Raw genomic sequence first — 23,354 nt, 5'->3', positions numbered from 1 at the left:
GGCAATTTCCTGAGGAGGAAACAGAAAACCTGTGGGATAACTTAACCAGGATCAGGCAAGCGGCTACAGAAATTCACCCCAGGGTTCCTGACTCCAAATCCGTTGAAACCACCAACATGCCTCTATCCAGGGGAATTCCCAAAGACTTTCCTTCTGACTTCACCACTGATGAAACTACAGAGATAATACGGTGTATCCAACTATCTAGATAATCCATTTATGAAACTAGAAAGTCACGCTTCACTTTTAAATCATCAAAGTCTCCTTGGAATCATTTTGAATTTTCCTTCTGCCCTCATTGTAAGTCTTTGGATGAAAAAACTAATCAATTAGGAAGCATCACCTTTGACAAATGACAAGACATCGTCTAAGTCTCTGACTGCAAAAATGTCACCTAACTCTAGATGCTGGCTACTCCACCACAGCCTAGGTCCAATGGAATAAACACTGCTAGGTAAAGGAACAAATTCTATGTTAAAAACACACGCAGAGTAAATAGCATCTTCCCTTCCCAATCAAAGTGATTGCCTAGGAAAGAGATGTTCCACATACCTTCATAGACCAGAAATGAACAGAGAAAATGGAATCCCCTGCCATGTTCTTCCTGCAGGGAAACTCAGGAACTCTGGCACCCACTCTAGATTGCTGACAGCTGCTTCAGTGTGACTTTGTGGGTCCACTAGAGACGAGAGAAAAGCCCAGGAGGTTTGGGGTTAAAGAGAAGTTTTACCTCCCATCCTGACATGAATGTGACATTGTGTTCAACATACCTGCTGATTTCTCTGAACGCTGACGTCCTGTGACAAGCTGCATGACCAACTCAGACTCTGATGTTCAACTTCCGGTCTCATGGAGCCAGAGTGAAGAAGTGTTGTCAGATGGGATAAGAAGGCACCTCTGACCTAAGGTCTGCACACCTGCTCCAGTTCCTTGGAGAAGGGGAGACACATGTTTGTTTCTTAAGTAGTAATTAGCTTCATTCTGAAGTTGACCAATGCCATTGTCCTTTTTGGAGAAACGAAGTTACTCTTCCAAAACAACGCTCAACTCATCGTTCTAAATGCAACATGAGTCTGGTCTGGTTTCCTCCAGGCTCCAGACCCTCACCTGGAGGCCCCTCCTACCCCATCCTGGCAGCTCATTACCACCAAACCCAGGGACACGGGGCACAATGCTGAGTTGGTGGATGGCTCTAGGGGTTGTTACCACCACTCCTGAGCTTGGGGACACAGGATCTATAAAGCTCACCACTTCCTTCCGGTTATCTTTGTTTCAGGCCGCCATATTTTAAGATGGTTTGTTATGCAGTGATAGAGAACTAAGACAAAAGAGCAGTGAGGTGATCAGACTTCTATTTTATAACAAAAATGTAATTGTATTCTGAACCATGAGGAATTTATAGGAGAGGAGATAGAACAGAAGCAGTTAAATAAATTAGATAGCTGACAGAATAATTAAGTAGGGATGTGGTAATAGAAGTTGTCCAACAATAGAACATTGGATCACTTCTACATTCAATGATAGAAGAGGAGATGGGCACAGTTGCGAGAGATCACATAACAATATCCACCAAAAACCTGGAGAGAAAGCACAGAAACCAAAAGAGGAGAGAATTTAAAATAAAGGTTGCAGTGAGCCAATTAAGATAAAGGCTAATGGGCATCTACTAGATTTAGCAACCAAGAAGTTACTGGAAAACTTCGCAAAAAGGAGATTCAACACGGGTGACGGTAATGGAAGCCAGAATGAAGTGGATTAAAGAATGACCACAGGGGAAAAAGTAGAGGCAATAAATGCAGACTGTGCTTTCTAGAAGCTCCCTGTGAATATAAGAAGAGACCATCTCCCAGTTGCTCCTCCTGCCTTGGCCCTGCACTTCTGGACGTCCACTTCCCACTGCCATGAGTGTGGTCTTGCCAACAACCAAATCGCACAGGCTCCTAATTCAACGTGGTAGACCAGCCTCGTGGAATGTTCTCTCATCCTTCATGAGACTCCATTTAAGTATGGGTAAACACAAAAAGGTAAGTGTAAATCAAAATAATCAGAGTCGTCGGTGGGTGAGAAACAACCCATTTTGGGAAGAAGGAAGGCAAAGGAGGAGTGGCAAGACCTAGAGAGGAGAGCTCAAGCACCTGTAGGAGAATAGAAGCGTCTGTCTGATTTATCCTCCTTCGACCTCTGGGACTCAGAACGCGCAGCGTGAAACCGAAGGGACAGTGAAGGGCGTGGTTAACGAATCGAGAACTGATTGAAGGCTGCTTCTACACTGGCTGGGCTTCTGGGGGTGTTGAAGTTCATTCTTCCACATAAACATTTCAGTGACATTCCAAAAGAGAATGCCTTCAATACCACAAGATTAAGAAAGGCTCTTAAGAAAACTGACAAAGCTCTCCTGCATTTCCGCAAGGTGACTCAGCAAATGGCTGAGATGAGAAGGTCAAACATGTAGTTAGTGAACGACAACATAGAGGGTCATCGTGCAATCTGACAGAATTTTCATACCACTTCCAAAATGAACCCTTGTTTTAGCTCTGCTTGTTATATGAATTCATGTGTAGGAACAATTTTTACTTCTTTGGGGCATCTGGGTGGCTTAGTCTGACTCCTGATTTCAGCTCAGGTCATGATCTCAGGGCCACGGATTGAGCCCTGTGGTAGGCTCCCCCCAAGGTGTGGAACCTGCTTGGGATTCTCTCTCTCCCTCTCCTTCTATCCTTTCTCCCTGCTCAAAAACAAACAAACAAACTTTTTTTCCCCATTGTTGTAGATAAAGTCCTCAGCCAACCTTTGTCCCACTATTTATCCTGAAATGTTAGGCATCTTTTAAATTCTTTTCAGGTGACCTTTTTCTGATGTCAACAATTATGGATACAAATGACTTCCTGGCTGTCGCTCACCCCAGATCTCCTCACAGTACAGTTATTTCTGTCGACGTTCACAGTTTCTGAGACACGTCCTCTTAGCTGGAATTGTTTCTTGCTCGGTCTTGCATTTCTAGAATCTCATGCTAAATGCTTAGTAAGAGAAAGAAAGAAGGGTGAGGGGTGAAGAGTGCATCTCATTTAGCTATAAGAGTAACTGCCATTCCCTCCCTGCTCTTGAAGAAGGACACTACCCTTCCAGTGGTCTGCAGTGGGGGTCATGGGGACAGAACTGGGGCCAGACTCGAGTTGTTACTACGGAGGGCTTCACTTTCCTGCTAGAGAGACCTCAACCATAGGAGACCTGTTGGTCAGGAGCACAACCCCCACCCAGGTAAATCTGTGTCCTGCTGTCTCTTTTCTCCCTTCTCCCAGGGTCTTGACCTGGAACAGTCACTGCAAAGGTCAGTGCCCCCACCAATCCCTTGTTATCAGTGTGATACCCCATGCGTGTGGATGAGGACAGTGAGAAAGATAGGGCAAGTCTTACATCTAGTGTCCTCAGTTGGATTCTTTTATCTCTTAGGTGAGGCTGTAATTCATAGCTCATCCTAGTGTTATCAGCACATACTGGCTAGCAATTACAATCGGAAATGATTAGGCAATTACATTAATCTACAGAGAGGCCCATTCTAGATCTAAGCTCAGAAAATGTCACATTGAAATAAAACTTACTCGTACCAGTTTTAAAAACACTTATTGAATCCCCACAATGTTGAATGCCTTAGACTCTAAGACCTATTTTAAGTATCTTCACATTCCTGGTAACACACCCTTGCATTTGCTTAAAGCTGATTTTAGCATGTTCTTTATGAGGCTACTAAACTTCTTCCCAAACATACCAGCTCTTTTTAGGGGTATTATTTTTTCCATATATTAAAAAAAATACATCCATTTATGTACCAACCATTACCAAGTGGTCTTTGAGAAGAGCGTGGCACAGGTCCATTCTCAAGATCTGTTCTTGCCAGAATTCCAGGGAAAGGCTGTGGATCCCTGGAGCTCTCTTGTCACAGCACTGTCCTCAGCAGACCTGACTTACACTGCAGGATTGCTAACTCAGCAGGTGCAGCAAGACACATAGACCCAGGCAGGTGCTAATAAAAAACCTGGAGAAGAACAACGGACCATTCTCTGCACTCCTCAAAAAATGCCACCTGGAGGAAGTGAAGCTTTATCCATGAAGCATGTAGGCTCATCACAGCCCACTAGGCAGAACGAGATCAATGCCATTGTCTGGGATGGGCTCAATGCACACTATTGTGGCTGTAGTAATGACTTCAGTGACCAAGCAGGATAAACTCCATCTGGTTCCTGTACCCTGAAATGCCTGTAGGATCAAGGGGCCCACCTGCCACCTTTCCCATTCCCCCATCCAAGTCAAAACACTCTTGTTTATACTATCCTGTTTTAAGGATCACCCAGCTTCTACAATTCTGTTTTTGTTTTGTTTTGTTTTGTTTCCAGGATTCTGAAGTTATACCTATACAGAAAAGTGTGAGGGGCCAGGGGTGCAGAAAAGAACAGGCTGACTTTCCAAAGCCTCACTGATTTAATTCAGTTCTCACCTAGTCCCCACCTGCCCCCAACCTGGGGGCTTAGTCCAGCTTCGGTTTTGGTGTTTCTCCAACCATCATGGGCACACAGATTTTGCAAGGTCTGTAAGTTTCTTAGGTTGGAAATAAAACAAATCAGATAAATGCACACCAAGGAGATAATGATAAATCTGATTTTTTTTCTTCCTTTGTTTGGGACAAAATAATTCTTCCTTATATAAGACCGTCCTTCCCTTTGTAGTATAATTGTAAACCTGCCTGCCTCAGGTCTCCTATTCCTACTGCACTGTGACAAGCCCAAAGTGTCCTCACACATCTCCAAACTCTGTGGATTAAGATCCACCACCAGAGATGATCATGCTTATAATAGTAAGGACAGCTGCACTGATGCTGTGAAGGGCCTGCTAGATTCTCAGCCCAGCACTACTGGCTTCATCCCTAACTCTAGATAAGCTAATCTCCAATGGTGGAATTTCAGGCACTTGACTGGTTGAATATTTGGGAGCAGATGAGACTTGCTGGTACTGCTCCAATCACACGGGAAGAGAAGCTATTCCTGCGTTAGGCCAGCCCCTGGCTGAGACCCCAGTGAGGCATTTCCACTTTATCACTGCCAATTTCAGCGAAAGCAAGAAGTCTTTATTCATGGATTCCATGGTATGTATTAGGGCCTTCCTGGGACACAGTTCTACAAGACAGAGTATAGCTATTTTGTCTGTCATTGCCCAAATTGATAAAATGCCGATCCAGTTTATACCAAGCTTTCCAATTTCAGCTGCTAATATGGCATGAATGGACTGTAGAATTCAGAATATCTGATGCCCCACCGTGCCTCCAGCTGGCCTCGCCCACTCTGGTTTACAGACAGTGCTGTTCTGACAGCAGGGAGAAGAACTCCCACAGAACTATTTTTGACACAAGCTCCTAGCAGCCGCAGTTTGAATTCGAAGAGCCTTGAAAAGCGGTTTTAACCTGTGGCAGGAAAGGGACCACCTGTGAATGCCTGTCTTCAAATGGTGGCTTCTTAAAGGAGTTTTGACGTTTTGGAAACAATAATGCATATTTACAATGACTGAAGAACCTGGTCATTACTCACATCCATTTTTCACATTAGAATCATTGGTGGGTGGGGGTAGGGGGGATTTTCCAACTGTTAAAAAATATTTTCAGCCCAATATTGTCTGCTCTGTTTAGAATAAGAGTATCCCTTGCTCAGTTTACCAGATTAGATCCCGAATAGGGTCTGCTATTGGTTTGAAGAGTAATGTCTGGCTAAGAAGAAAAAAGGAATCTTATGTATGTCATATTTTTTCTTGAAAATTATGGAAAAGATCATTTCTACTTTATTTTCTAGGCATTTTTAGATGCACATATATTGAAATTATTTGAGGTAACACTTAAAAAACCATTTACTTTCATAGATGCGTCTTCTTCAAACGTTTACCTTGTCTTTCACTGTGCACTATAGAAGATCAGGTGTTTCTAGGTGTTAGAAAGAAGGTGGCCTACAAGATAATGGGTATAAATGAGGTAAAGTCCCTCAAGGCTCCTGTTGAGGCTCTTGTTTCTTGGGCTTGTACAAGAAACAGCACGGGCTGCTCCCGAGCCTCCCAGTTTCCCTTCAGAGACCAATGAGAGACTAGCTTTTGTAGTCAAAGAGAGCAGAATCTCATCATGGCCCTCGGTGTACCAAGAAGCAAGCCTGAACTTCTCCAGTGCAGCATGAGAGGAAGACACACACAATGCTCAGGGCTCCAAGGTTGCAGTTCACTCAAGGCTATTTAGTAGTTCACAATTTCTAGTTCTATTTGGAGTTCGATTCGTCTTCACTAGTTAGAGGTAGGAAAGGTGACTACACTAAAGAATGGGATACTGAGAGCGTATCTCCAACCCAGGTGGAGACAAATCTTGGCAAACAGGCACAAAAGCAATCACAGCCTATTCTGTAAACTCAGTGAAGTAGCAGCTCTCTATCTTTCTAGGCACTCCGATAAATACCATGACTGAAAGACTCACTCAGGGCAGAAATCCAAGAGATGTAATCCTGTCTCAATAGCCACACATGAGACAGGTTGGAATCCTAAACCAAGGTTGCCTTTGTGAAAGGTTTGGGCTCCCAGACTTGCTGGATTATCATGGTACCTTGTCGGACACTGCTGGGCAATCCACACACCTTCGATGCCACTCATTTCTCCAATGAACAATTATTTCTAACATCCATGATGCTAATATTGACTACAGATAAAGTCTTTGATGTCCATTGAAGATAGCTGAGGTTCTCATGACTGCCTCTCTAATGGAGACCTTTGATTAAGAATCTTTCAAATGTTCATGGATCTCTCATGGGATCTACACTCCGGATTAGAGCGCATCTACGGTAAAACCATTGCCCCTCTGTGTAGAGTCAAAAATATAAATCACATGTTTTATAAGAACTGTTGGAGGAAAATTACAGATAATATAAGAGATGGGCTAAAAAGCCACAGAAGCATGAGAGAGGATGAAGCTATCCCTTACTGAAGAAGTCAAACAGAGACAGCAAGCATTTCATGGTGCAGATTCACAGAAGCTCCTAAAAAGAAAGGGTCCAGGAAGATGGGGTAGAAATATTTTTTCTTATTTTTCCTTCTACATAAGCTAAAATCCCTGGAAATTATAGGTAAAGAAAGATAAGCAGAATCTGAAAGTTAGGGAGAAAAAGGCAGATTGACTGGGGGCTTTCAGACCTGGGAAATGGCATGGTGGTGAGTTCTTAGATAATCTTTTCTGCCTCACCTCTATCCCAGACTGGGTGCTTGGAGAAACTGGCAACTCAAAAATGCCCATGGGCTTACTCAAAACAACAACAAAACCTACTCTGACTAGCTAAAGACCCCGGCCAGGGGCAGACTAGTAAGATAAATTTTTTTTTAATTTTTTTTTTTCAGTGTTCCAAGATTCATTGTTTATGCACCACTAAGACAACATTTGTAGACAATAGTTGTTCCACTGCAGCCAAACACCACAGACAAAACTGTGGCCCTACCCTCACCTGTGCCAGCAAAAGCAGAGTGCGAAGGCTAGATCTTCCCCCACCACACCAGGTTGTATTAAGGGCTCCACTACCCCTCACACAGCCATCCAAATGGTGTCAGAGAAAGCCTGGTAGTGGCCTGGGACTGCCACCCCCACCAGCAGTAATGAGATGCCCTACCCCTCTCCACTGGGGTGCTATCAGAAAGGAACAAGTGAACTTGCTGGACTTTGACCAATATCGAGTGGTAGTGAGGCCACCTCCCCCCACGTGGTGGTGTTGGTGGAGCAATAGAGAGAATTTCTACCATTTCTGGCCACAGAAGCATCATTGGAAGCTTGGTGGGGAGCCAGAACACCCAACCGCAGCCAGCAGTCATCAGGGATTTTTCTGGCATCAATGGAGACCGTCTGGGGAACCTAGACTTCTACACCTGTCTGCAATAACGAGGTGGCATCTCTTCTCCTTCCCCCGCAGGAACACTGTCAGGGAAAATCATTTAAAACCAGAAGTTTAAATAAGATCCAGAGTCTCATAACATAAAATCCAAAATGTCTAGGTGTCAATAGAAAATCACTTGTCACAGCAAGAACCTGGAATGAAATATATATTCCTCAGACGAAATGGAAAAAAAAAAAAAGAAAGAAAGAAAGAAAGAAAGAAAGAAAAGATCCCGGTATCTAGATGACAGAAAGATTAGAGTTGTCTGACAATGATTTTAAAGCAACTGTCGTAAAAATACTTCAGCTAGCAATTATATGCAGACTTAAAACAAATGAAAACAATGGAAAGTCTCAACAAAGCAATGGAACATATAAGGAAGAACCAAAATTTTAGAACTGTAAGATAACAAAGTAATCAAGATTAAAAAAAAAAAAAACATGTATGGGCTCAACTGTTAAAAGAAAAAGACAAAGGAAAGAATAAGTAAGATTGAAAAATTGAAAAATAGAAATTACCCAATCTGAGCAAAAGAGAAAAAAAAGATTTTAAAAGAATAAGAATTACAGAGGCTCAAGGACCTATGGAGCTGTAATGCAAGAGCTAATGTTTGCACCATCAGCCTTCCTGGATGAGAAGAGAAAAGAAGAGGGGGCTGAAAAAGCACTCAAAGAAATAATGGCCAGAGGCACCTGGGTGGCTTAGTCTGTTAAGGGACTGACTCTTGATTTCAACTTGGGTCATTTTCAGGGTCCTCAGATGGAGCCCCACATCAGGCTCCACACTCAGCATGGAGTCTGCTCAATAATCTCTCTCTTGGGGCACCTGGGTGGCTCATTGGGTTGAGCCTCTGCCTTCGGCTCAGGCCATGGTCCCTGGGATTGGGCCCCTAGTCGGGCTCTCTGCTCAGCAGGGGGCCTGCTTCCCCCTCTCTCTGCCTGCCTCTCTGTCTACTTGTAATTTCTCTCTCTGTCAAATAAATAAATAAAATCTTTAAAAAAAAAAAAAAAGATTCTCTCTCTCTCTCTCCCTCTGCCCTTCCCTCCCACCCCAGGTGCTTGCTGTCTCTCTCCCTCTCTTAAATAAATAAAATCTTTTAATAAAAGACAGTATGGATAATCAAAATAAAATTTTTAAATAAAATAAAAGCCTCTAGGATATTTCATGCTATTCTGCAAAGAAGATGAAGGGGACAGGATTTTTTTTATTGACTGAACTTAATCCTTAAAAGGATGGTATTTGCTTACAATTAACTAGATTAAATTTCCCTATACACAGTATGGGCTTGAAATCATTTATACATATTTATTATTAATAACTATAATAATTATATAAAATTATATATTCATTTATATATTTTTATGTACATATGGTATTTTTGTGCTGGTATCCTGAGATGAGAAAGTCATACCATTTGCATGTTTAATAGCAAAATAGTGGAATGTTGTTTTCTCTTGTGAATTTACAACATTCCTTTGAGTGGCACCAGGAAGGTAGTATTTAGAACTATTTGATAGAAGCAAAAATTATGTCTTAGAAGAAGTTCAATGATTCAGAAAATTGTAGATCTAAGATTAAAACCCAACTCATCTTATTTCAAGTACAGTCATCTTCTGTAAGCATTAGGTGCATGAGAGAACAGGTGGTGTTAATTTCACTTCCTGCTAAAATGTCAATAGCTTTCTCTTTGATTATCTTCCTGTCACTGACAGCCAGTGTAACCCAGTTGTTTCACTTTTCCTCACCACTACCAGGAGCATTACTTCATTTTCTCTTCTACTGCCTAGAGCTCCATTTCTTCATTTCGTCTCTAATGTCCTGAACATTTGTCCTGAAATGTTTTTAGGTATTTGTTTAGACGTATTGAAAGAAAAAAATACTTGAGTACATGATATTTTTATCTAGAGCAGAATTAACCGACTAAATAACTAATTTTTGAAATGATACAAACAATATACAAATCCTGGAATGAAAACCAGGGTACTATGGATCAAGAAGTTTCTTAGAACTGGGCAGACCTCTCCCATCTCTGTTAGATAGTCCAGTCTGGGACTGTGATGCAGCCCCTCCTCCTTTATGCTCCCCTGGGGAGCCATGCTCTCTCTGGATCGCAAGCACAGTATATAAAAAATAGCATTATATTTGAAACCAGAAAGCCTGGGCCTGATATAGCAGGCCTCTGTCGGCTGCTCCAATATTGTTTGTGTGACAATTTAAAATAGTATGAAGGGGCGCCAGGATGACTCAGTGGGTTAAAGCCTCTGCCTTCGGCTCAGGTCATGATCCCAGGGTCCTGGGATCGAGCCCCACATCGAGCTCTCCACTCAGCAGGAAGCCTGCTTCCTCCTCTCTCTCTGCCTGCATCTCTGCCTACTTGTGATCTCTGTCAAATAAATGAATAAAATCTTAAAAAAATAAAATAAAATAAAATAGTATGAAAACAGTGAGAGGATTGGGTACAAATTCATCTTCATCTACGGTATAGTTGCTAAGCATTTGGAAGTTCCTTAATCAAGCAAGACTCCACACCTCATTTTTAGAGGTAGTTATTCACTTAAAAATATCCCTACCAAAATAATATATTAGGGGGTCTACTGACTAGCATATATGACATTACTAATTGTTAACGGTAAAGTGAGTAATGTTCAAATTGGGTGTTGTGGATTGGGAATATTGCAGTCTCTTTCACGAGTGAAGGGTTAACATCTAGCAGGCCCAGTGGGCATGCTACACATCTCTTGGAAGACAGGAGCAGTGGTCTTCAAATTGGCTACATGCACCCCTGGGGGTGTGAGAAAATTTTTCAAAGATTTTCAAGATTTTCAAAGAAGATTTCCAGATCCTTACATTTCCAATGTACTCTTCTAAAACTGGTTTTTCTGGGAATGTGCCTGCCGCAGGCCACCACTCCTTTCCATCACCATTCCTGCAATGCTCTTCTATTCAAAAGAAAAGCAGAGGCGCCTGGGTGGCTCAATGGGTTGAGCCTCTGCCTTCAACTCCGGTCATGATCTCAGACTCCTGGGATTGGACCCCACATCGGGCTCTCTGCTTGGAGGGGAGCCTGCTTCCCCCTCCCCCTCTGCCTGCCTCTCTGCCTACTTGTTGTCTCTCTCTCTGTCAAATAAATAAATAAAATCTTAAAAAAAAAAAAAAAAAAAGAAAGAAAAGAAAAGAAAAGCAGACTTCTCACCCAGGACCAGGGACACAAACTGTGGGGCTCAGTGCAAAAAAAAAAAAAATGTGGGGTCGTTTGTTCCAAAATTATTAAGACTATCAAGAGGTTGACAGCAAAGCATTAAACCTGCTGTGGGACCCTTCTGAGCTTGGTGTCCTATGCCAACACCCGTGCCACCCACCTCCTCTCAGCCTTATCACACATTATTATGGCATAGTCATTGGTGGGGTGTGACAGTGTGAAGGTTCTGGGCAACAGATGACCAAAAAAATTCCACATATTGGAATTGGTATGGAGCAAGTAAGTAAAGAGATTTTATAAGTCAGATGAAAGATGATCAAAATTAATTTTGATGATAGATCACTATGTGATTTTTGACATATAACTGAGAAGGAGTTCAAAGAAGTGAATGACATTCCTATAATAAACCTCCTTTGAGGCCCATCGATTCATTTATATAAATAGGTGTTCTTTGAAATTTTGTCTGTAAAAATGATAAACAGGCATAGAATCAGTGCTGAATCCTGTCCCATTTCAGTCAATAAATACACAGGAACATATGTAGATATATATTAAAAAATTTGTTTTAAATATCCAGCTATCTTATTAAAAGATACAATTGTAATAAAATTTTATTTTCTGTTTGATAATTTTCTGATAAAATATATGTAATGTGTTATGATATTTTATTAATTTTAATGCAATAGTTACAATGACAACTTAGTCCAGAAAGAAAAAAATTCTTGAGCTTTGAGGTCATAGAAACTTTTGTGAATTAAAATTTAATTGTACCTATTTTTATTATGATATGTTGATCACTAAAACCCATTCAAGCATAAAATATAATAAATTAAAATGAAAGTCTATAAGAAGTGGAGTATAAATACAAATTCCAAGAGAAGGATGAATAATATAAAATTTCATACTATTAAAGAAGTTATTCCTGTATTTTTTAAATGGCTGATGCTGCTATAAATTCATGGTATTTACATTCCATAGGCTATGTTTTGAAAAATAATGTAACTATTTATTTTTAAATGCCAGTATTTTCAATATCCCAGAAATTAAGTCCTTAGCAATGACTAAGCAATGACTTAGAAATGATGAAAAAAAATTGTACATATCATTTTTCAAATGTGGAAGTTTCATTTTTTTTTTTAATTGATACAGTTGAGTATTATAAAGACACTGAAGACTTCTGTTCAGGGGCCTGGGAGCAGCACAACATGGAAGACTTCATGCCTTGCTCTGCCAGGGTGACTCTTCCTACCTTCAGAATACTGTTGGGACTTTAATACATGTCATAATTGTAAGTGCAAAGGGGAGTGGTGTTTAATTCTGGCCAACCTGTAGAATTACCTTGGGGCCTTTTAATAATACTGATGGTTAATGGGATGAACAAATCACGGGAATAAAAGGCACAGCATAAGGAACATAGGCAATGACACAGTAGTAACATTGTAGGGTGACAGATGGCAGCTTCAGTTATAGTGAGCATAGCATTATGCATAAATTTGTTGAATTGCTATGTTGTACACCTGAAACACCTAACACTCAAATAACAAAATTAAAACATGAAGACATTGGTTGAGTGTTGGTTGATCCCCCTCCAGGGATTCAGTTATAAATGGTCCAGCATTATATGGTCAGTCAAACCATCTCTGTTTCTGGGATAATTCTAATATGCAGCCAGGACAGAAACCACTGGCATGTGACCAAAACTGGGACTTCTCTTCTTCCAGCTACTACATGGTAGTGTGACAGTCTCTTTGTGCTTGCTTGCTAAATATATGTTGGATGAGATGTTGTTAGAGACTCTCTGTTGTTATAGCATTCTTACTGGAAGCCGTGTTGGAGGATTAGATCAATACTCCTACCCTTAAATACTGGAGGTTTCCAATATTTACCAAAGAGCACAGCATTTGGCACACAGTCGAACTGACTTAGATAAGTTCACAAAAATGCCTTCCCCACTCCCCTTTTCCCTTCCCAGCAAACCTACTGAAGTCCATGACCCGAGCTAAATAAAATAGCCAAGACTGGATTTGAGGATAGGGCATGTGACTTAAGGCTAGAAACAAGATAACTTTAGGATTATTGCCAGCACGTTTTCTCCCTACTGGATATAAAGATGGACACAGATAACCTGGGTTGCTGCTGGTCACTGTTGTGAGAACTCAAGGGAAGCCAATCTTTGGATGAAGCCAACACTGGAATACAGAGTGCAGAAAGCCAAGGAAATGTGGTAACGGGCTTACACCACTGGATCAGGTCTCATCAGATGCGTCACTTACTTAAGCCAATAAATTCCCTTTAGTCAGGCAATCTGAGCCATATAAGACCATGGGCTTCAGGATCAGGCTGACAGAGTCTAAAGTTCAGTTTTACAACTCACTGTGTCATCTTGGCAGTTACTCACAGGTGCTGTGCCTCAGTGTCCCCACGTGTAAGACAGGGCTACTAACACTTTCATCATAAAGTTTCCATGAGCACTAAGTGAGTTAATACTGGGAAATTCCTTAGAACAGAACAAACCAAGAACACACTATTATTTACAATAATTATCACTTATGCTGGGCTTAGTGTTACAACTGAAAACATCCTAACTGACATATTTGAGTTTTGATTCCACAGGCAACCTCAAGAAAATCCCTTAAGTCCCTGGGCCCTGGATCCCCAATTTTTAAAGTGAAAAGTTTGGTCTATGGATCTCCAAGGTACTTTCCAGCTCTGCTCTAGTAAATATGGTTCATGCACACGGCATTTCAAATTGTTTTCTCTCCCAATATGCATTTAGAATGAAAATGTCAGAACGCATGAATTGTTCCTTTATTCATGTGTTCAATAAATACTTATTAAAAACATACCAAGTGGGTCTTCTGGGTGGCTTACTTGGTTAAGCGGCTGCTTTCAGCTCAGGTCATGATTTCAGGTCCCTGAGATGGAGCCCTGCATCAGGCTCCCTGTTCAGTGGGGAAGTCTGCTTCTCCCTCTCCCTCTGCTGCTCCCACTGCTTACCCTCTCTCACTCGTGCTCTCTCTCTCTTTCAAACAAATTAAAAAAAAAAAAAAACTACCAAGTGCCAGGCACTGTTCTAAGCACTAAGAATATAGTGATGTTGGAAACTGATTTTAAAAAATCCCTACTTCATGGAGCTTCTATTTTAGTGGGGAGACATAGACAAATAAATAAGTACATAAAATATTTAGCATATGAGGCAGTGATAAGTTCTATGGAGAAAAGGAAAGCAGGAAAGGAGTGGGGCAGGGCCAATTTTAAACAGGCCTGTTAGAGAAGACCTTCCTGAGGAAGTAACATTCATACCATACAGATGGAGTATGGATATTGTGGACATTCTTGATTTTGGGTCAGGTTGTGATCTCAGGGTGGTGAGATCGAGCCCTGAGATGGGCTCCACTCTCAGCAGAGTCTGTGTGTCCCTCTCCTTCCTCCTCTGCCTGTTACCCCAACCCCCATCCTTCCACCCCCCTCACCCACCCACCCCCCACTTGAGCACATGTGCTCCTCATCCCCCATCTCTCTCTCTCTCTCAAAAAAAAAAAAAAAAAAAAAAAGTGAGGTTAGAAAGCCTAAGTTTCAAAGACCCTCATGAGCATATGGCCTTTGGAGAACCCCAAGAGGAGGTCTCAGTGAGTTGTCATGGTACTTTGTGTTCTTTTACTTGAAAAGGGTATCCCATCATGTATGAATTTCAGGTCCCACAAAATTTGAATCTGCCCTTGTTGTACACACTAAGTGGGGAGGTGGGTAGTGGTGTGGATCATGCTAGGAGCATACAGAACTCCCAGGATGCCCACTCAGACCTGCTGCTAGATAATTATCTGCCATCTCAAAGGCAGTGGTGGATTGCATCTTTGTTCTCCACTCTTCACCCCTGCCTTTCTTCACCACCATAGTCATGGGATTTTGCAGTTCATCCTACAGGAGACAGAATTTATTTCATTGCCTCACTGATGTTAGCTTCAACTATAGAACTGGCTTTGGCCAATGGAATGTTCTGGACATGTGAAGAATATATATTTTAAAATATGCCTCTGGGCTGCTGTTTTGCCTTTTGTGCTCTTTCCTTTTGTCATGAGAACAATATGTCCAACATAGCCTTTTGGCCCTTGAAAAGTGAGTAACACACAGAGTAGATCTGAACTCAAGCTAAGCCTGAGGTCAAGCTCAGGTAAGCCCTTGTAAGCCCAGCCCAGATCAGCTACACCCACAGACAGAAGTGAGAAATCAATGCTTATTTTTGTACCAACTGAGATTTTGTGGTTTTTAATTGCTTACATAAATGTGGCAGTGCGCTTTTTTAAGCTTAGGCTAAATTATGCTGCAATAACAAAAGACTCTACGTTTCTTCCTTATGTTAGACACGGTCATGGGTCAGCTGAAGCTCTGTTCCATATTTTCGCTCAGGGACCCTGTCTGAAAGAGGAGCTCTTGTCTGGATTTACTGGTCTTCTACTGGAGGATAAAGAGATGGGGACTGTATGTACCAACCCTTGAAATTTGTGCTCAGAGATAACACACATGACTTCATTCACGTTTTATTGGTCAAAATAAATAACACAGCTATACCTGTGTAGGGCAGGAATGCCCAACTCTCTTTCATGGACCAACATAAGAGAGAGGGGGGCCATATAGGAAAGCCTCTACCACAGAGAGAATCAGTAAGTACTTAGAAAAATGACAAAAACCTACCACCACAATATACCTTGAGCATTTTGAGTACACATGATGAAGGAACAGGATGACTTCAACATCTGCCACATCTTTTTCTGACTGACTGGAATTACATTATATTTTTTTAAAGATTTTATTTATTTATTTGACAGAGATAGAAAGTGCAGAGAGCAGCAGGCAGAGAGAGAGGGAGAAGCAGGCTCCCCAGGGAGCAAGGAGTCGGATGCGGGGCTTGATCCCAGGACCCTGAGATCATGACCTGAGCCGAAGGCAGCTGCTTACCTGACTGAGCCACCCAGGTGTCCTGCAATTACGCTATATCTTGAATCTTCAAAGCAAGGGTGTGTTTGTGTGTTCATGTGGGTCTGCAAGTAATCACAAGCCTCCTCTAGTGGGATGCACCCATCATTCTTATAGGACGGACAAGCAATGATATAAAGCTTGTAATTTTCTCCCTGATACTATCAACACTGCTCTGTTTTCCAAGCATCAGTGTTTTCCATGGAAAAGAAATTTGATATATTACTTAATTTCCAAATAAAGTAAAATGATTGTGTAGCGGAGCCATGATGTTTATGGGGACCCCATTTTCCTTTGTTGCTCTGGAACAGTGAGTTCCCGAATCCTTGGACATCAAAATTGATACCGCTGAGCTCAGAATTCATCCTACCCCAACCGCCCTCTTTGTGTCATAGAAGCCAAGTTTTATATTTCATCCTAGCATGGAAGGAAAATTCTATAACTTGTTTCACCTGTGAATTACTTTCTAAAGAACCAGTTAATCAAAATGGTGCATACTTTCTCTCTCCCTCTCCTTTTTTTTTTTTTTTAAGGCATCTTTATTATTGTGTGGTTCTTTCTGGCATTAGTATTTCGTACATAAATCAAGATGGTCACCTTCTGTGAAGGGGGATACTAAAGTATAATTTAACCATCCACCTAGCCACTTGAGCAAGACAGCTAGGCATCTCTAAAATCTATCCCACTTTTTCTCTTTTTTTCTCTGCTGCCATGGTCTTAGTCTAAGCGCTTAGAAACCTTTGCCTTATTATTGCGTTAGCCTTCTAATGACCTCCCAACCTTGAATTTCTTCCCTCCCTATGACCCTAAAAATGCCAGTGAGACTAGAACTCCTGGTTTTTCTTTTGGTAACTGACATACAGACGTTTTCGATGGCTTGTAATCAAACAGAGATAAGAGAGTAACACCCCCAGATAGTTTGGCCACCAAACAATGAAACTTTAGCTAATAATTTTACATTTTCCTTTGACATGTGGTGTCCTTTTGGGACCAAAACAAAACAAAACAAAACAAACAAAAACCCAAAAGGTAAATAGAACCTATTTTTGGAAACTTGTTAATCAATAGAACTTAAGAATACAAAAGGTCATCCACGTTTTGGATGAGGGTAAAATGACAAGGCAACTCAAGGTACTTGAGATCTTAATTAAGCATTTGTGAAAAGTAATAGAGTTTCATGAGTCCCTGGTTCATAGCAGTCCCTAAATCCTTATTATCATAGTTTATTCAGAAAGTTCTCTTCGAATGAGCCTAGTTTTTCTCTGATCTTTTCTTATTTCAGACAATGCTGTGATTAGTAACCTTGTGCAAATGTTGTTTCATGTTGATTCATGTCGTAAATGCGTACCTTCACAATACTTTCTGGGAAGGGGGATTGTTGGATCATAAGGTAAATGCATATACAGTGTTACTAGATACAGCTAAATTCCCTTATGTCACAGTTGTGATAGTTAATTTTACATTCCAACTTAATTGGTGCCCATATACGTGGTCAAACATCATTCTGGGTGTTGTTGTAAGGGTGTTCTTGGATGAGATTAACATTTAAATTGATGGGCTTTTTGTAGAGCTGATTGCCTTCCAGAATGTGGGTGGGCCACATCCAGTAAGTTGAACACTTAGATAAAGTGAAAGACTGACTTCTGAGCAAGAGGGCATTTCTGCCAGCAAAGGGCCCTTGGACTTGAACTAAAGCATCAGCTTTTCCTGGGTCTCCAGCATGCTGGCCCCCCTGCAGACTTTGGACTTGCCAGTCTCCATAATTGCATGAGCCAGTCCTTTAAAATACATACAGACATATCTACATACATACACATATACACACAACATCCTGTTGGTTCTGTTTCCCAGGGGAACCCAGGCTAAGATGGTGGTTACACATTTTGCATTGTTACCATTAATGTGTGAGGAGCACCTGTTTTCCAATAGCCCCATGATCAAGGTGTTGCTAAGCAGTTGAATTTTTGCCAAACTGACTGGTAAGAAATGGTATCTTAGTGTAGTTTTAATTTGTGTTTCTCCTATTAGGAGTAAAATAGAGTATCTTTTTATATAAAGGACCATTTATATTTTCTTCAGTGAAATGCCCTGAGAAGACTTTTTATGATGCAAACATCTCTTGCTGTGGACCAAGCTAAACTGCTCTTAGAAAGAGACTAGGTCTCCAAGATGAATATAATAATTTTTCAAATAAGAATATCCATTCCTTTGTGAAATTCAGAGTACACCTATCTTTTATTTCATCGTACTTGTATTTCTTTTTTATTAACCCACATTTGATTACCAGGATAATATATACTGAGAAATCCTTTTTGGTAAAAATGGGTCCTAATGAGATTCTGGATTTTACAACAGAATTGAGAAAACTCTCAGGTAGAAGAGATGTTTTGTCGGGCACCTGGATTCCTGACCTGGCATCCTTCTATTAGCTAAAGTAGGGTTCTCTTTCTTCTTATCCCTCTTTTTACTTACTGCCTATCGTCCAGGTTTTCTGAGGTTTTCTTTGTGCTGATTGAATAAACACAGATCTGTGCCTTTTCCCTCCCAGAGCCAAATGCTTTCTTTTATTAACACAAGCAAGTATACATAGCTTTTCGAAAGGTGCCAAGTGAATGCATTTCAAGTTAAATCTGTCTCCAAGGTGCCAACTCCAAAGAAAACTAAATCTTAACGTGAATATTAATTTCCAAGGTGGACTGCTCAACCCTAAATGATAATCCATTTTCCCAAAACTGTCAGCAGGAAATGCATTTGATAGGAATGGAAATAGAAGGGAGTAGCAAGTAGAAAGCTAGCGGTTTTCCAACATCTGATGGTTGCAAGCTGGCAGCTTATGAGATGAACACACCTTCCAGACATGTTCTATTTTCTTTAAGTTTGAATCAGTTGCATTTATTTAGATGCTCAGAAAATGTATTGAACAATTTCTCTTTCAATAGGTCTGCCTTTGTCTCCAATATTTTCTTTCAACCATGTTGTGATGAATGTCTGTAATGAATGCAAATGTGACTTCACATGGCAGAGTTGTAAGTCCATGTTAAGTTCCCAGAAGGAGACTGCAAGATTTTTTTAAAACTCTGAATGTCTGACTTCTTTAAAGGAGAGAGAGAGATCTGGCAATGCTGAACCAATATTCCTCACTGCTTCTAATCCATACGGAAGATGATCCTGAATAGCCAAAACAATTTGAGCAAGAAGAATGAAGCTAGAGACATCACACTTCCTTATTTCAAACTATATTATGAAGTTACAGTAATCGAGACGATATGGTCCTGGCATTAAAATATAGAAGGAGACCAATGGAAAAGAAGAGAACCTGAAAGTACACTCACACCTTGACATTCGACTCATCTTCAGTGAGGGTGCTGAGAACACATAAGCATAGTCTCTTCAATAAATGGTGGGAAAACTGGATATCCACACGAAAAAAAATCAAATTGTTCCCTTCTCTCTCACCGCATACAGATATCAATTCAAAATAGATGAAAGATTTAAACATGTGTCCGGAAGCTATAAAACTACCAGAAGAAAACGTCAGGGAAAAAGCTTCCTCACATTTGTCTTCGTAATTATTTTTTGGATATGATTCCCAAAACACAGGCAAGGAAAGCAAAAATAGACATGTGGGACTCTGTAAAAAAAAAAACTCCTGCACAGCAAAAGAAACAATCAACTGAGTGAATAGACAACCTATGGAATGGGAGGAAAAATTTGCAAGTCATACATCTGAGAAGTGGTTTAATATCCAAAATACATAAGGAACTCAAATAATTCAATAGCAAACAACAAACAACCCAATTTGAAAACGAGCAAAGCATGTAGACATGTCTCAAAAGAAGATCTAGAAATGGCCACAGGTAGTTAAACGGTGTTTAACACCACGAAGCATCAAGGGAAGGCACATCAAAACCACAGTGATAGGGCTGCCTGGGTGACTCAGCGGGTTAAAGCCTCTGCCTTCGGCTCAGGTCATGATCTCAGGGTCCTGGGATTGAGCCCCACATCGGGCTCTCTGCTGGGCAGGGAGCCTGCTTCCTCCTCTCTCTCTGCCTGCCTCTCGGCCTGCTTGTGATCTCTTGTCTGTCAAATAAATAATTAAAATCTTAAAAACAAACAAACAAAAAAACCACAGTGATATACATCCCTTCACACTTGTTGAAGTGATTATCATAAAAAAGATAAAAGATAACAAATGTTGGTAAAGACGTAGAGAAAAGAGAACCCTTGTACACTATTGGTGGAAATGTAAATTCATATAGACATCATGGAGAATAGTAAGGAGGTTTCTCAAACAATTAAAAATAGAATTCCACATGATCCAGCTGTTGGGTCCCCCCAAAATTGGGTACCCCAATAATGGGTCCATGATTAAAGGAGCGAGACTGATACAAAGCTAAGGTCAAGCAAAGCTTTATTTCGCGCCAAGCATCAGGAATCATACTGACCGTCAAACAGACCGGTTGGGGCCGCCCCTCCAGAGAGGAAGGCCCCTTCCTGCTTTCCAGACTAACTTTTATAGAGCAAAGGCCATGTGGTTGGGCCTGGCCACACACAGGTGGCCAATAAGATTGTAACACACACAGGAAACTCCACAGTGATGCTAGGCGACCAACTGAATTACAATTTACCCTAGTAGACATTTGAACCAGCCTATCACACCTTGGTTAGGATTGGCGCCAAAAGACTCCCAAAGGGCGGGGGCCCATACTCCTTGGTAGCTAGGGAGACAGTATGCGCACCCACTGATTGAATACCTCCACCTGGCCTGACCCACCCTTGTACCTGGACTTTGTTACCTGGGACTGGTTTCCCGGACTTGGTTTTAAATAAGTTCCCCTGGGGGGGAGGGTGGGCAAGGTCAGTTTAAGCTTTACAGCAAAATGGCAGTTCAACTGGGGTGGGGCTCCTCTCGCTGAATAGGCCCTTACACAGCCATCCCACCTCTCAGTGTATATTCCAAGGGAATAAAACAAGCATTTCAAAGGGATAGCCACACTCATGTTCATTTTAGCATTACTCACAATAGCCAAGATATGGAAACAACCTATGTGTCTATTGATGGATGAGTGGCTAAAGAAAATGTGGTATGTTAATAGAATATTATTCAGCTTTAAAAAGAAAGAAATCCTACCATTTGTGATGACATGGATGAACATGGGGGACATCATGGTAAGTGCAATAAGCCAGACACAGAAAGGTGAATATTACGTGATATCACTTATATGTAGAATAAAAAAAAAAAAAAAGTCTAATCCAGAATCAGAGTAGAATGGTGGTTGCCAAGGTCTGGGGATGAGGGAAATGGGGAGATGTTGGTCAGAGGGTACAAAGTTTTAGTTTCGCAGGACAAGCTCTGTAGATGTAATATACAGCGTAGTGACTCGAGTTAAGAATACTGTGTTGTACACATGTAATTTGCTAAGAGTGTCACACAGTGTCACATCAGGAGGACAGAAAAATATTGCCATCTGACAGACCAGCACCCAAAAATGGCCCAGGCAACCTCTCTCAGGTAACCTGTTGAGGTCATCTCTTCATTTGTCAAATAGGTTACAGGCCTATGGGCTTATTGTGAGAATTAAATCAGGTAATTTAAATAAAGTGCCCAATACTACAGCTGGCAGCTATGAATGCAGGCATACTGTAGATGATTGGTTTGGACTAGTTTGTTCACAATCATACCTGAAAACCTGAAAATAAATGGAGAAATAACATTCTTTTTTTTTTTTTTTTTTAAGATTTTATTTATTTGACAGACAGAGATCACAAGTAGGCAGAGAGGCAGGCAGAGAGAATGAGGAGGAAGCAGACTGACTCCCCGATGAGCAGAGAGCCCGATGCGGGGCTCCATCCCAAGACCCTGAGACCATGACCCACTGAGCCACCCAGGCGCCCCAGAGAAATAACATTATTAATCCCAACAGATAAATTTTCTATGTTTGATTCGGTCAATCTTACTATGTAAAGTGAACTAAAGTCATTCTTTAAAATTTCCCCGGTGCAGGGCACCTAGGTGGCTCAATCAGTTAACCATCTGCCTTCAGCTCAAGTCATGATCTGGGGATCCTGGAATGGAGCCCTGCATGGAGCTCCCTGCTCAGGGGGCAGTCTGCTTCTTTCTCTCCCTCTGTCCCTCCACTCGTGCTCACTCACACACTCTCTCTCTCTAATAAGTAAATAAAATCTTCAGAAAGAAAGGAAGGAAGGAAGGAAGGAAGGGAGGGAGGGAGGGAGCGAGGAAGGAAGAAGGAAGAAAGGAAGAGAGAAAAAGAAAATTTCTCAGGTGCAATATGGCCATCCTACAGGAGCTAGCATAGTGACCAGAGATGCCGCTTCCTAACGGCGCATGGGATGAATGGCGCACGGGAGAATGAGGCACAAACAAATCAGCTGTAAAAGAGAGGAACAGGGAATGACAGCTGAAAGGACTTGTCTCCCGAAACAACTCCTCAGTCCCGTACTTATTACATACAAGATAACAACCAACAAAGGAGAAGAAGGTTATACAGTAGCCATTGGTCTTGTAGGTAAACAAGAAGGAATGTGAGTCAGCCGTCGGTCACAAGTCTTATAAGTAAACAATAAGAATAAGGTGTGTCTGGTCAAGCAGCTTGAATTTGTAATTCAGCAAGAGCACTTAAACAAATTACCTTAACAGCAGGCTATCTCTGAGTTAGGGGAGACAACGGGAAAAGGGAAGCAGGCGGTGTTCCGCCCTGAGCACGTGGGGCATACCCAGCTGCTCGGCTTCAAGGACGTGCGGGTATCATCCTTTCCACCAGAGGCCTGCTGCTAGTATAGGTTTTCCTCAAGGTCATCTTTAAGCATGCTTGCCTGACCAGTACAACTCCTCATTAGTTAAAGTTATATTTTAAGCCGTATATTATTCTGAGGGACAGTTACACAGAGACCCACAGGAAAAGCATTTACATATGAAGAAAGTTCTAAAACAGGCCCTGTAAGAACCAAAGTACACCATCACTTTCGAACATTCTTATCTTTCTTCTTCCTTAGGATTTTCTTAGCTTTTCCTTTCATTTCAAAAACACCATCTATGAAAACTAAAGATCTTCTCTTTTCTTCTTTCAAGCCCATTGCCAGCTAAGAGGGAGGTGGGGTTCATGGTTCCTGAACTTGAAAAGTCTGATGTAGATTGTCATTTGAGACTACATTGGATCTGACATAGTTTTATCTGCCTCGGAGAAACTATATAATTTTTTATAAAACCTTGCTTTTAATAGCCGAAA

Source organism: Lontra canadensis, unplaced genomic scaffold (assembly GCF_010015895.1).
Source record: "Lontra canadensis isolate GAN:19392208 unplaced genomic scaffold, GSC_riverotter_1.0 scaffold67, whole genome shotgun sequence".
NCBI classification, from domain to species: Eukaryota; Metazoa; Chordata; class Mammalia; order Carnivora; family Mustelidae; genus Lontra; species Lontra canadensis.
Note: the sequence above shows the minus strand (reverse complement) of the source record.